This window comes from Triticum aestivum, chromosome 1A (assembly GCF_018294505.1).
Source record: "Triticum aestivum cultivar Chinese Spring chromosome 1A, IWGSC CS RefSeq v2.1, whole genome shotgun sequence".
NCBI classification, from domain to species: domain Eukaryota; kingdom Viridiplantae; phylum Streptophyta; class Magnoliopsida; order Poales; family Poaceae; genus Triticum; species Triticum aestivum.
Genome location: NC_057794.1, coordinates 223059723 through 223074918, shown reverse-complemented (window position 1 = coordinate 223074918; position 15196 = coordinate 223059723). Strand labels below are relative to the sequence as shown.

General features: G+C 43.5%; 1 long non-coding RNA gene across 1 annotated transcript; it reads right to left on the bottom strand.

The window, feature by feature from the left end:
* Window positions 1-8018: 8018 nt before the first annotated feature.
* On the bottom strand, window positions 8019-9276 carry LOC123112311 (uncharacterized). Its single transcript, XR_006455357.1, has 2 exons — window positions 9159-9276; window positions 8019-8542 (listed from the first exon to the last, which is right to left on the bottom strand). It is a non-coding gene; the product is annotated as an uncharacterized lncRNA (long non-coding RNA).
* Window positions 9277-15196: the final 5920 nt, after the last annotated feature.

Genomic DNA, 15196 nt, shown 5'->3' with positions numbered 1-15196 from the left:
GATAAAAGCTTGTCTGACTTAGTTCGTGTTAAGGGATATCTTTTATGTGTGTGTGTGTTGAAGAAAGATAATATCTTCATCGATTCGTCCTCATGATCAGTTATTGGATATATTCTCTTGTCCAAAGTTTGATTTGAGTGTGGGCTATCCTCAAATCAAATCAGAACCAACGATGTTTGTAATGTTGTCTTACTCGTGGTTGATTCCTCGGGCATACACCATTACATCCTTTGGCCTGACCAATGCTATCACCGTGTTCACTTAATTGTGGAATTCCATCTATATGAAAGCCTGGATGGTTTTTTGTTGAGGCCATTGACAACATTTTCATCTTGTCCATGATTCATGTTGAACATCTAAGTTAGCGTTGGAAACTTCTGAAACCATTTTCTTCGTGCTAGCTCATGAAGTTTATATTTTGATGGAAGAAGTGACTTCCTCTAATTCGCGTGCATATGATGCAAGTTGCCGCCATAAATTTGAAAAAGTTTGTTTCGCTTCCTTTGGAATCATCCCAAGTCAGTCATGCATACTTGCGAAGTATTTTGTGGTCTGGAGACTTGCAACCTTCATTCTATATGAATCCCTAGCACCCCAAGCCACTGATTGAATTGTTCAAGGAAAAGAAGTTCTTAAGTGCTAATCCTTAAGGACCCAAAGGTACATGCGCATGACTTTGCTCTCCGCAATGATGGTTCCTAATAAAAACTCGGTAGCGTTTTATTGTAAGACTACTATGTGGTCATGCTTGTCTGGGACAGAGTGTTCACATGTTGTAGCAGAACCAGCTCATGTTTTGGAGCTTGCTATCGTAGTTCATTTCCCGAGAATCTCCCAATGTCATCTCATTGATTTGTGTTGCAAACTTCCTTTTCAGACATGCCGAGTTTGAAGTATCCTGTTACCAACCAGATCTGAATCTCAGGCAGATATGATGGTTGGAAAATCCCCAACATTTGCATTTTGTTCCCGGCTTGCACCACCATTGTGCCAATTTCCCATGGGCTGCCCCTCTCAGTAATTGATGTCTAGGATCATCTTCAAAGTGGACTTACCATGGGTCCCATCCATTTCCGATGACAAGCAAAATCATCCATTGCGTTTTCTTCAACAAGGTAGTCCACAGGATCCATTCTAGTCCGAGTATGTCATTCTTTTGAACTTCTTCAAATGATCAAATGTGATTGCCTTAGGTTGGTATAAAGAGTCTCAATGAACTATGAATCAAAAGTAATTCTTTTTGCCACTTAAGGGAATATTTCTGCGAGTCACCTTCCTTAGGATGTCTCATTATGGTATCATGGCAACTCAACTCCTCACTACATTGACAACCGTTCACCACCTTCTTAAGTGTGAAATTGTTGCCTACCTAGTGAACCTTCATCATTTGTTCAACTCCATCTCTTTGGATGTGTGCTTCGTATCTCAGCTCGAGAGATGTTGCTATGTCTCACTCCGTGAGTTGATCCTGAGTTGTTCGATCTTTGAGAAGATCAATCCCTCTAGAGTTTTTCCCTTTCCTCTTGTTGCCATGTTGGTTGGAGTTCTCAGAGCAAGACATCAAGACAGTGATGGTGATCGGATCAACGTTCTTATGAAGTGCAAAATGGATCATGAAGACCATGTTAGCTTTGTGTCCCCTCTGTCTACTTACCTCACGTCTTGAATCTCGCGACAAGATTCTTGTTTAGTGGGGGTGAGTTGTCACAGCCCTAGAATTTGTGCCTGCAAATAGTTGCATCAGTGAGCATCATGCATCATGTTAATTTCAAGAAACTGGTAATGGGGACATGTGAAAGCCTCAGAATCATTCCTGAAAATGACCAAGATAAAAATTGTTTCAAGTAAGTCCAAGAAAATGTTCATGTGAATCTCTGGAAATATTGGCAAGGGATAAAATTCAAACCAATATTTTTAGAATCTCAGAAATAGTTATTTTGGGCCTTTGAATTAATCCAATAAATATTTGAATTGGATCTATATTTATTATATAATAAATATATGTTCAATAATTCTGAAAATTGTTGTGTCGATTTGGATAAGTCCATTTAGTTCTCACAATTATTTTTATAAATTTTGAAATTGATCTTAGAACTAAATCACAAACAGACTGCAAAAATAGAAAAGAGAAAACAAAACAGAGAAAGCAGAGAGAGAAGAACTTACCTGGCAGCCCAACAGCAGGCCCACCTAGACGACCCAGCCCAGCAGCCGCTCCAGCGAGCTGCTTGACTCGGCCAGGCAGGCAGGCAGGTGCTCGACGCTGGCACCAGCGCGCGCCACACCGCTGCCCGCCGCCCTGCTTCCTCCCCTCGCTGTTCTGCTAGCCTGGGTCGATCACCCACTCCTCCCCCGAGCTCGCAGACACACCCCCTCTTCCCCACATCCTCTCTCTCGCTCTCCCGATGACGACCGAGCGCACACGTCGCCGCTGCTCGCCGTTGCCGCGGCCACCGCAGACGCCTCGCCCTCTTACCATGTCAGTTGACTCCGCCGATGTCGACTACGTCGAGCAGGCCGACCACCGAGCGCTCGCCCGCCCTGGAGTCGCCGTTGACGTCGTCTTCCCCAACTCCGGCCGCCGAGATCGTCGTCGCCGTTCCGACCGCACCAGCCTCTCCCCCGAGCTAACTCCGCGCCACTGCACTCGCCGTGAGCCTCTCCATCTAACCCCGCTCTCTGTTTCCTCCCTGGTACACAGTAGTCGCTGCCCCGTGGACGTCCGAATGCGTCGCCGCCCGCGCTCATTGCTTGTGGTGCTCCGGTGACCATATGGTCCCGGGCTTGTGCCCATTGCACTCCCGGCATCGCATAGGACCGTAGGTGCTAGCGCCGCCCCGCCTAGGCCACTGCAGCAACGAGCCCAAGCTCGACCGAGCTTCGGCCACCGCCGAGCTCATCACCGGCGCCACTCCGGCCACTCCCCGACCGCGCCACCACCAGGGTTGGATGCGGACGAGCATCCGCATCCCATAGCTGTGCTCGCACGCCAAACGGCGCTCTGTAGGTGAATCCCGCAGCGCACCACCGCGTCTGGACTCGCCGGCGGCTAAACGCCGACGATCGCTGACCCGTTGACAGGCGTGGGTTGACCCCACTGCCCGGTTTGACCTCACCCTCTCTCTCACTGACTTGCGGGCCCCGCCCGACTAATTACTCTAGTTAGCACTAATTAACTAGTTAGGTTAGTTACTACAGTCACTGACTAGTGGGCCCTGCCCAGTTAGTTAGGGCTAACTAACTTAGTTGACTGGGTCGCTGCCTAGTGGGTCCCACTGGTCAGGTTTGACCTGGTCGACGCCTGTTGACTGCTGACGTCACCCTGACATAGTGTTGACGCAATCATGTAATTTCTAGATTAAAAATAATTCTAGAAATTCCTGAAATTGCTTTAGACTTCAAAAATTCATAGTAATTCAACCATAACTCAGATGAAGATAATTTATATATGAAAAATTATCAGAAAAATGCAATCTGTCCATCTGTACCATTTTCATGCATGACAGAACAACTTATACCTACTGTATAAGTGAAAACATGATAATTGCATTTTAAGTGCTTAATGTGGAGCTTGCATATGAACCTTTGGTTCATATGGACTTCCTCTAAATTATTGCTAGATGCATTAGCACAAATCATAACATCATTGACATGTCACATTCCTGCATCATATTGCGCATTGCATTGATTGTGTTCTTCCTTGTTTGCCGTTAATTGTTCCCTCTCGATAGACGTGTTTCGGCGATGAGATCGATGACACCGATAAAGAACTATACTATCTTCAGAAGTACCAGGCAAGCAAAAATCCCCTTGTTCATTCCGATACAACCCCACTCTCTCTTGTTCCTGCTCTGTTTTACTGCATTAGGACAACAACGATTCAACTGTTACATGTTGCGGTAGTTGAACCCCTTTCCTCTGCATGACCTGTCATTGCCACAGTAAATAGATGAAACCCACTAGCATGAGTAGGTGTTGTTTGAGCCCTGATGTGCCTACTCATTCATGCTTATTTGTCATGCCTACTATTGCTTAGAGTTGTGTCAGGTCCGATTCATCGGGGATGAATTGGAAAGTTGTGAACATGTCCTACTGTGTGTGAGCTAAGTGTGTTGAACATGATTTGGTAAAGCTATCAATGAGAGGCCATGTAGGAGTACATGGTGGGTTGTTTCATTGGAACCGTCCTTAAGCATCGAGATCCTATGTGTGATTTAAGAACCAGCTACTACCATGCATTGGGCCCGAAACCAATGGACCCTCTCGGCTTCTTAACCACCATAGTCATTTGTGCAGGAGTTGTAATTAGTTTCTGTTGTTTATAGGATATGTGTTGGTGTCCGTGCGTAGCGCTGACCCTAGGGGTGGGTTATGATGCCGTAGATACACCGTGGCACGGTGTACCGAGTCGCCCGTTTGGTGTCTCGGGAACCCTGTTCACATCGTTCGGGGCTGTATGTGGAAACCTCGGTCGGACTCCCTGCGGATGGAACCTGGATAGGCGATAAACCTGGACTAGAGACTTGAGTGTTTAGGTAAGCCGTGGCCGACACCCTCGTTGGGTTTCCGCTTGAAGGTTGCCGAGTACATGTCGTGTAAACGGCGGTAAGTGGTGAGAGCGTGTGTGAAGAAGTACACCCCTGCAGGGTTAACATCATCTATTCAAATAGCCGCATCTGCGGTAAAGGACTACTTGGTTGCCTATACAGTTCATAGACAAGTGAAAGTGGATACTCTAAAATTCGCAAGATAAGCATGAGTGCTATGGATGGCGTTCTCATAGGAAGACAGGAGCGGATCCATAGTGGTGTATTGATTGGTGAATATGTGGACTCGTGTGCACCACCTCAAAAGAGTTACTTGCAGTAGTAGTTCAGGTTAGCCACTGAGTCAAAGCTGGCTTGCTGCAGTTAAACCCCACCATCCCTTTGTTGATAATGATGCATATGTAGATAGTTCTGATGTAAGTCTTGTTGGGTACATTTGTACTCATGTTTGCTTAAATTATGTTTTTGCAGAGAGATTTTAGTCTCGCTAGTAGTTCTGCATGGACTTCGATGCTTAGCTTGATACCTCAGCTACGATCTTTTGCCCTCGGCAGGATCTTGTAGATAGTCAGGCTTCTCAGCCTTTTTCATTTGTAGATGTCTGTACTCAAACATGATAAGCTTTTGCATGTGCTTTGACTTGTATGCTCTGAATGTTGGGTCATGAGACCCATGTTTGTAATATCTTGCTCCTCGGAGCCTAATGAATAATTACTCTGAGTCATAGAGTTTTGTTGTGATGCCATGTTGTATTTACACATATCGAGCGTATTGTGTGTATGATTGAAATGCTTGGTATGTGTGGGATCTGACAACCTAGTTGTCTATCCTTGGTAGCCTCTCTTATGGGGAAATGTAGTCTGGTGCTTCCACTGAGCCATGGTAGTTTGCTACAGCCCGGTTTACTGGAGTCCTGCTAGCCCAGCACTACTCCTCTGGAACACTTAGACTGGTCGGCATGTGATAAACTTCATTCCTGTGTCTGTCCCTTCGGGGAAATGTCACGCAGAGACATCCGGAGTCCTGTTAGCCTGCTACAGCCCGGGTTCCCAGAGTCCTGTTAGCCCAGTTGCTACAGCCCAGATTCATACGTTGTTGACCGACATGCTCGAGGTTGATTCATGTATGCCTGTCCATGTAAGTTAGTGCCACTTTGTGTTCACGACTAGTCATGTCGGCCCGAGTTCTCTGTCATATGGATGCTAGCGACAGTATCATATACTTGAGCCAAAAGGCGCAAACGGTCCCGGGCCATGGTAAGGCGACACCCGTGGGAATACCGTGCGTGAGGCCACAAAGTGATATGAGGTGTTACAGGCTAGATCAGTGTGACTTAGAATCGGGGTCCTGACAAAAATAAAGGAAGGCATCTAGAGAATCGGTCTCGGGGTGTTACAAGGATGCCAAGAGAACAAGTCCCGTATCCTGGCACGGAGCCTGGATGCGGCAACTGGATGAACCTCACCTCAGGTTCGCAGCCAAGAGCATGTACACATGCTACGAGGTGCACAGGCGGATCATTGACATGAGGAATCGCCTCGTTACCGAAATTGACAAAGCCGAATCGAGCCACAAGCAGAGCAATAGTGGCAAGCGCCACAAGAAGTAGATGGTGATCAGATGATCGTTTATCCTAGTTAATTATGCATGTAATATATAGTTGACTTTGGTGTGTGGAAATTCCATGTGTGTAGTAGCCACCTATGTAATTATGCACATAATAGTTTACTTTGGTGTGTGCAAATGTCATGTGTGTAGTAGCCACCTATGTAATTGGATGTTTAATTTGGTTACTCAACCATGTCCTTATAAGTGTGTGTATATGTTGTTGTTATGTACGCAATCCCAACACACAATATACACGTCTTATGAGCAACAATCGTATGTGTTATTATTGGTCTTCGCACACATTTATGATTATAGACCTGTTTACTGCGTATCACACATCTTGTTAAATTGAAACGTTTCTGTTATCTTGGCTCTACGCAAACAGTTCATCCGAGTGAACAGTTTGCCCTCTATCGCACACACCTTGATCTGGCTGGCCGTTTCTTTTGTTCCGCCTAATCACAAATAGTTCAACCGAGTGAACCGTATGCCGTATATCGCACACACACCTTCATCTGGCTACCCGCTTCTGTTCTTCTACCTCATCGCAAACAGTTCATTGAACTGAACCATATGCCCCGCATCGCATACGTAACTAAATTCTGAACCGTGTTTGATGTATCTGCCATCGCAAATGTTTTGCATCTTTTTTGACTTTTTTTACATCACCCTTTGCGATTATTGCATCGCACAAGTTTCGTTGAAGGGTCTCCGATTGTAGTGTCGCATTAGCAGCATCCTATAGTAGTGGGGGGCGCCCCCCCTAGGGCGCACCCTGAGGGCTTGTGGCTCCCTCATGGGTCTTCTGGCCTCTTCGCGAAGCTTCGTGGTTGTCTTCTGGTCCAAGAAAAATCAACAAAAAGTTTCATTCTGTTTGGACTCCGTTTGGTATTGATTTTCTATAGAAGACAAAAACAAGGAAAAAACAGCAACTCGCACTCGGCACTATGTTAATAGGTTAGTCCCAAAAAGTGGTATAAAATAGCATATTAATGCATATAAACATCCAAGATAGATAATATAATAGCATGCAATAATAAAAAATTATAGATACGCTGGAGACATATCAAGCATCCCCAAGCTTAATTGTTGCTCGTCCTTGAGTAGGTAAATGATAAAAATAGAGTTTTTGATGTGGAATGCTACCTAACATATTTATCAATGTAATTTTTCTTATTGTGGCATGAATATTTAGATCCATAAGATTCATAACCTAAGTTTAACATTGACATAAAAACAATAATACTTCAAGCATACTAATAAAGAAATCATGTCTTCTCAAAATATCATGGCTAAATAAAGTTATCCCTACAAAATCATATAACCTTGTCATGCTCTATCTTTATCACACAAAGTATTTATCATGCACAACCCTGATGACAAGCCAAGCAATTGTTTCATACTTTTAATGTTCTCAAGCTTCTTTAGCTTCCACACAATACATGAGCGTGAGCCATAGATATAGCACTATAGGTGGAATAGAGTATGGTGGAGGTTGTGAGGAGAAGACAAAATAGGTGAAAGTATCACATCAACTAGGCAAATTAATGGGCTAAGGAGATGCCCGTCAATTGATATTGATGCAAGTGAGTAGGCACTAGTGGAGAAAGCCTAGCTATGGTGTGCCAAAAACAACCTTGCTGGCCTAGACACACGACGCCACTAATATGGCGCCATTGCTAAAAGGTAGTGGTGATGTTGGAGGACACGTCAGCAATATCCTACATTGTGCTGGCGTATCACCAGTCCAGCGCCATCACTAAGTTCATCATAACTCTGGCGTGCCTACTTGTCCAACGCCAGCAAATGGTTTTTTTTGTAATAAAAAAATTACTCATCAACACTAGCTACTTACTTAATATATACCACTGAACACAATATACACATCAACACAATGTACTTAATAGATAATCATTACATAAGAGGCTCATGAACTCAACAAGCCGATATTAAACTTCACAAAAGTTCACTCAGGTACTCTAGTTACTCGATCATCATCAACTAATAAGATGAACTAGCTAGCTACATAAAAACTAATCTTCATCAAGGAGTATGCCCAGCTGGAGAAGCTTCTTTCTATCCCCCTCTCCTTCTTTTCTAAAATGATCTGTGTCCATCTTCAGGTCAATCCTCTCAGCCGTGAGGCATCTCCTCTCCTCCTTCTGTTTGTCCTGATCCTCGACGAGCTTATCCCTCCCGTCCCTAAGCTGATTTGTCTCTTGAACGGGCCGAATAGTATCCTTGTGTGGGTATTTAATCTTCCCCTTTAGATCATCATTTTCCCCTTTCACACTCTTGATGACATACTCAAAAGTGTCTAAGAATTCATTGTTGGCCATGCCCACATCACACACCAACTCGTTGCTGCCTCCAGAATTGGCCTTGACCTACAAACACATGTATACGATCAAGATAATATGCAAATTCGTATCACTGAATATTGACTCCAATGTAAAGTAGTTCAAATATTGCAATGTATAGAACTAATTAAACTAGATAGCATGTGGTGACCTACAACATCAAATTGCCCTGATTTTTAAACATAACACATTCTATCCATTTGCAATATATATATATATATATATCAATTCCTACTAAACTAGCTCAGATCCGCCAATGAAGGGGAGACACACAAGTAAATAAATTCTACACATAACACATTCTATCCAATTCTACTAAATTTATCAATTTCTACTAAACTAGCTCAGATCCGCCAAGGGAGGAAGACACACAAGTAAATAAATTCTACATATAACACATTCTATCCATTTCGACTAAATATATCAATTTCTACTAAACTAGCTCAGATCCACCAAGGGAGGGAGACACACAATTAAAAATGCATTATAAATATCAAATTCTACACAATAGCAATCTGACGATTATCACTACAATTTCTACACAAAGCAATCCATGCAAATAACTTTGGAATCTACATGACACAAATCAAATCCTAATGGATCACGGTCGTGTGGCGTGTCCGCGAATGGAGTAGTAGTGGACCTAGCCTTGGTGCCGGCGAGGGGCGGCAACGGGGCGGCGATGGGGCATCGATAGGGCGGCGGCGGCTTTGGTCCAAGGGGGAGTTGTGTCTATGACCGGGCCGGGTGGGGTGTGAAATGAGAGAGAGTGGTGACTTAGGTCTTTTACTAAGTTGACTCGGATAGTTTATTGCTGGCATTGGACAAAATGGCAACGCCATAGCTAATCACATGCCAAATAAAAAAGGACCAAGATTAATGAAAGACTTGACAAAATAAAAAACTCAAAATTTGAACTGGTGGTGAAGAAATAAAATTCCTAAAATGATAAAAAATGTAAAAATAAGGATGAGAAAAAGCATAATATAAAATATCATTATTTTGTGAAGAGTATAATAATTAAATACTCAAAACTCTTGATGAAATGGAAAAAGTACATTTCTGGCATGCAAAGAAGACAAACGCTAGTGATAACCCACAAGTATAGGGCATTGATTGTAGCCTTTTTCGATAAATAAGAGTGTCGAACCCAACGAGGAGCTAAAGGTAGAACAAATATTCCCTCAAGTTCTATCGACCACCGATACAACTCTACGCACACTTAACGATTTCTTTACCTAGAATAAGAAATAAACTAGAAGTACTTGGCGAGAATAAAACTGCGAATAAATTGCAAGGTAATAAAAGTAGATAGCTTTTGTCACAACAAAGTCATTTGTCCCTAGGCAATCGATAACTAGACCGGTAATCATTCTTGCAATTTTATATGAGGGAGAGGCATGAGCTAACATACTTTCCATACTTGGATAATATGCACTTATGATTGGAACTCTAGCAAGCATCCACAACTACTAAAGATCATTAAGGTCGTAAAACCCCACCATAGCATTAAGTATCAAGTCCTCTTTACTCCCATACCCAATAACCCACTTATCCGTGTTCAGGCTTCTGTCACTCTGGAAACCGACAATAAGCAAACCATGAACGTATTGCAACACCCTACAGCAGTGACCCCTCACGTGTGCGTGAGACGGAGGGCACCGTAGGACAGAACCAAAATAAAATATACACTCATACCAACCACGATCACGATTAACCCATAGGACAAAAATAGATCTACTCAAATATCATAAGATAGCCATAGATCATTGGGAAATAATATATAGCCTTGTGCACCATGTTTAAGTAGAGATTACAGCGGGGAGAAGAGGTGTTACACCGCTACAAAGAGGGTGAGAAAGTTGGTGTTGAAGGTAGCAAGGTTGTTGATGTAGATCGGCATCACGATACTAGCCCCGGTGGCACTCCGGCGCCACCGGGAGAGAGGGGCAGAGAGCACCCACCTTCTTATTCCTTGCCCCCCCTAAATGGGAGGAGAGTTCCTCCTCTGGTCCATGGCCTCCATGGCGGCAGAGGGGCGGGATCCCCTTCGAGATTGGATCTCCCTCTCTGTACTCTTCTGTTTCACGCTCTTGTTTTCTGGCCAAAAACCGTTTCTTATATAACACATTTTTTTCTAGATATAAGCTTCCTGGCGCCGGAAGTAGATCTCCAACCGACGTTCGAGGAGGGCACAACCCACCACCACACGCCTGGGCTACCTTACGCGCCCAAATGTCTTGTGGTGGCTGTGGGCCCCTTTTTGTGTTGATTCCACCTCCCAAAAATCACATACATGCCAAAATAATTCTCTGTAAATTTTTATTGGGTTTGGACTTTGTTTGATATGGATATTCAGCGAAGCAAAGAATATGCAAAAAACAGGAACTGGCACTGGGCACTGGATCAATAGGTTAGACCAATAAATCATATAAAATGTTGCCAAAAATATGTGAAAGTTGGATAATAATGACATGAAACAATCAAATATTATAGATACGATGGAGACGTATCAGGATCCCCAAGATTAATTCCTGCTCGTCCTCGAGTAGGTAAATTATAAAGAAGATAATTTTTGATCTGGAATGCTACCTAGCATAATCTTGATCATATATCTAATCATGGCATGAATATTAAGACACAAACAATTCAAAGCAATAGTCTATAATTTGATATATAAAGACATCAATACTCGGGCAACCCAACAAACAGTCATGTCTTTCAAAATATCAATGCTAAAGAATGCTATCCCTACAAAATCATATAGTCTTGTCATGCTCCATCTTCTTAACACAAAGTATTTATCATGCACAACCCTGGTGTCAGCCAAGCAATTGGTTCATACTTTTTAACGCGCTTCAGCTTTTTCAACCCTCACTCAATGCATGAGCGCAAGCCATGGATATAGAACTATGGGTGGAATAGAGTATGATGATAGGGGTGAATATAGAGAAGACAAAAAGGTAAGAAAGTCTCACATCGACGCGGCTAACCAACGGGCTATGGAGATGACCATCAATTGATATCAATGCGTGGAGTTGGGATTCCCATGCAACGAATGCACTAAGAGCTATAAGTGTATCAAAGCTCACCAAGAAAACTAAGTGGGTGTGCATCTCATCCTATAATGAAAAATTCCCAGTAGTATATGGAAGTGACAACATAGGAGACTCTCTATATGAAAAACATGGTGCTACTTTGAAACACAAGTGCGGTATTTGCATGCCCCTTCTCTCTTTTCTCTCATATTGTTTCCTTTTTCTCGGGCTCTTTTTGGCCTCACTTTTTTCATTTTTTTTTCTTTTTTTATATTTGTCCGGAGCCTCACCCCGACTTGTGGGGAAATTATAGTCTCCATCATCCTTTCCTTACAAGGACATGCTCTAATAATGTATAATGATGATCATCACACTTCTATTTACTTACAACTCAAAAGAAATAAAAATGACAACTCGATGCCTAGACACTACTGTAGGATGCTGCTAACGCGACACTATGATCAGAGACCCTTTGACGAAACTGTATGTGATGCATTAATCGCAAACGGTGATGTAAAAAAACCATCAAAAAATAAGCAAAATGTTTGCGATGAATGATACATCAAACACGGTTCAGATTTTAGTTGCGTGTGTGATGCAGGGCATACGGTTGATCCATATGAATTGTTTGCACAAAGACGGGACAACAGAAACGGGCAGCCAGATCAATGTGTGTGCGATATATGGCATACAGTTCGCTTCAATGAACCGTTTGCGATGATCGAGGTGAACTGAAAGTGCATTATATCGACTAGAGGGGGGTGAATAGGCGATTTTTATGAAAGTCTTCAGAACATGGGAGTTTTGAAGACAAACGATAAAATTAAACCTATTACCATGCAGCGGAAGGTAGACTACACTAGGCAAACCATAGTCAAGAATTCAATGAATTGAAGGCACAAAGACTAATAGCAGCTAGGTAGTAAGGATCAGGTAGGAAGATATTATGAAGCCAAACAGAACATGCAGTCACTCAATGAAGACAAATGATAGACCAAACATACAATGACTTTACAAGGAGGAACAGTAAGTAAAGTGAGGTGAAGATGAAACCAGTGACTCGTTGAAGACAATGATTTGTTGGACCAGTTCCAGTTGCTGTGACAACTATACGTCTGGTTGGAGCGGCTAGGTATTTAAACCTTAGGACACACAGTCCCGGACACCCAGTCCTGAACACGCAGCTCAGGACACCCAGTCCTCACCGTATTCTCCTTGAGCTAAGGTCACATAGACCTCGCCCAATCACTCTGGTAAGTCTTCAAGGTAGACTCCCAAACCTTCACAAACTTCGTTCACTGGCAATCCACAATGTCTCTTGGATGCTCAGAACGCGACGCCTAACCGGCTGGAGGATGCACAGTCCTCAAGTGTAATAAGTCTTCAGATCACACAGTCAAGAAGACTTAAGTGATGCCCAATTCTCTCTGGCTCTAGTGGTTAGGGCTTTTATCCTCGCAAGGAATTCTCTCTCAAAGGCTTCGAGGTGGGTTGCTCTCAAACGACAAAAGCCGTACTCTCAATCTGAGCAGCCAACCGTTTATGGTTGTAGGGGGTGGGCTATTTATAGCCACTTGGCAACCCGACCTGATTTGTCCGAAATGACCCTGGGTCACTAAGGAACTGACACGTGTCCCAACGGTCAGATTTCAAACTCACACGGCAACTTTACTTGGGCTACAAGCAAAGCTGACTTGTCCGACTCTGGACAAGATTCGCTCTCATAGTCTTCACTCGAAGACATAGGTTTTTAGTTTAGGCATCACTTCAGTCATTCTGACTGGTTCTCTTGGAACCCACTTAACAGTACGGTGGTTCCTATGACTCAACACAAAAAGAAAAAGAACTACGAAAGATCTAAGTCTTCGAGCTCCATAGGCTTCATATCGTGTCTTCTCTTGTCATAGACTTCAATGTGAATATCTTCATATACCACCTTTGACTTCAATGTCTTCATACAATTTTAGGGGTCATCTCTGGTAGTAAAACCAAATCATGAGGGACTTCTACTTGTGTTATCCTGCAATTCTTACAAACACATTAGTCCCTCAACTAGGTTTGTCGTCAATACTCCAAAACCAACTAGGGGTGGCACTAGATGCACTTACAATCTCCCCCTTTTTGGTGATTGATGACAAACTAGTTGAAGTTTTCAAGGGGGAATATGATCTGTGAAATGGCAAAGGATAATGAATTGTCTTCATAAGTTGCAAGGGCTCCCCCTGAAGATGTGCATATAAGTTAATTTGCTTTTGGAATGCACATGCACATGGCAGGTTGTACTTGTGGAGATCCACTTCAACTTATGATGACAATCCACTATGCATGTGAAGTATATGAAGATAATGACATGCATAATGGAAAATGGACGTCTGCAGAAAGAGCTAAGTGCGGAATTTATCATCGCACATGCGGAATTTATCTTGCAAAACAAGGTGGCAAATAAGTAGCAGACGACCATATAGTTTAAGTGTTACAACTCATAAGAACCAAATGTAGCAAAAAAAATGAGAGCTGTAAGCACAAAGCATAATATAAGGCACCCGCCCATATGAACCCGCTTGAAGACTATCAATCTCATATGCTTCTCCCCCTTTTGTCAGTAATGACCAAAAAGGTTTGAAGACATAGAGCCTCTACTCGTTCCCATGAGGAGTAGGTGAAGTAGCAGGATTGTTGGTGTTGTTTGGTGGTGCATAAGGGCTTGGAGGTGCTGAAGCAGGTGGCGGTGAAGTAGCATCGTCTTCTTCCTCAATAATTCTGGCAGTGACTGTGGCAGCAGAGGAAGAGAACTCAGAGTCTTCAAGGGATGGAGTTCCTAGCAGCACATCCCTCCGAGGAGGTGTGGAGTCAAACTTGAATCTCTCAGTGAAGCCATCCTCTTGAAGATCAGCTTCAGAAAGCATCATCGTTAGCCCTTTCCATGTGCGGCGACAGGTTTCATGGGCAACGAACGCATTCTTGGTGGCAAGATTTCGAGTGCGATTAACATCCACCAAGAGGCTTTTCATCTGTCGCTTCAGCCGGTCATGATGCCTATCTTGTTTCTGATGTAGAGCCACAAGAAGCCCTCGGTCGTTGAGAACACGAGTGCGCTTCTTGGGTCTCGAAGCAGTGGCTCTGTCAGTGGCTTCAGTTGAAGCAGGGTGTGGTGCACGTGTAGTGCCAGCCAAAGGATACACCCGAGAAACTACTTCAATGCCTTCAACATTCTGAGTAAAACTCTGATGTTCTGCATTCTGAAGACTTAGAGGTTGCTTGGCAGGCTCAGAATATATGGCTTCAGTAGACATGTCCACGTCAGGCAAGAAGATCCGATGGTTGCGGGCTGAGGGCTGATACGAGATGGCGGAGTGTAGCTTGATCAGCCGCATGACCCAAGGGGCGTAGAACTTCAAACCAAACAGATCCATGCCTGATGCACCAAGTTGGCGTATGAAGAAGTCATGTGCATTGAAGCATTTGCCATGAAGTATATAGAAGACCAAAGTATTCATTGCACCCTGAAGCTTGGCATTTGGAGAGTGCCCTTTGATAGGCCAGAGAGTTTTCCTGATGATGTGATAGATGGTTCTGGGCAAGTACTCAAGGTCTTCAACGAAGAACTCTGTGGGATACGCAGCATCTTGAGGCAATGGCTTCA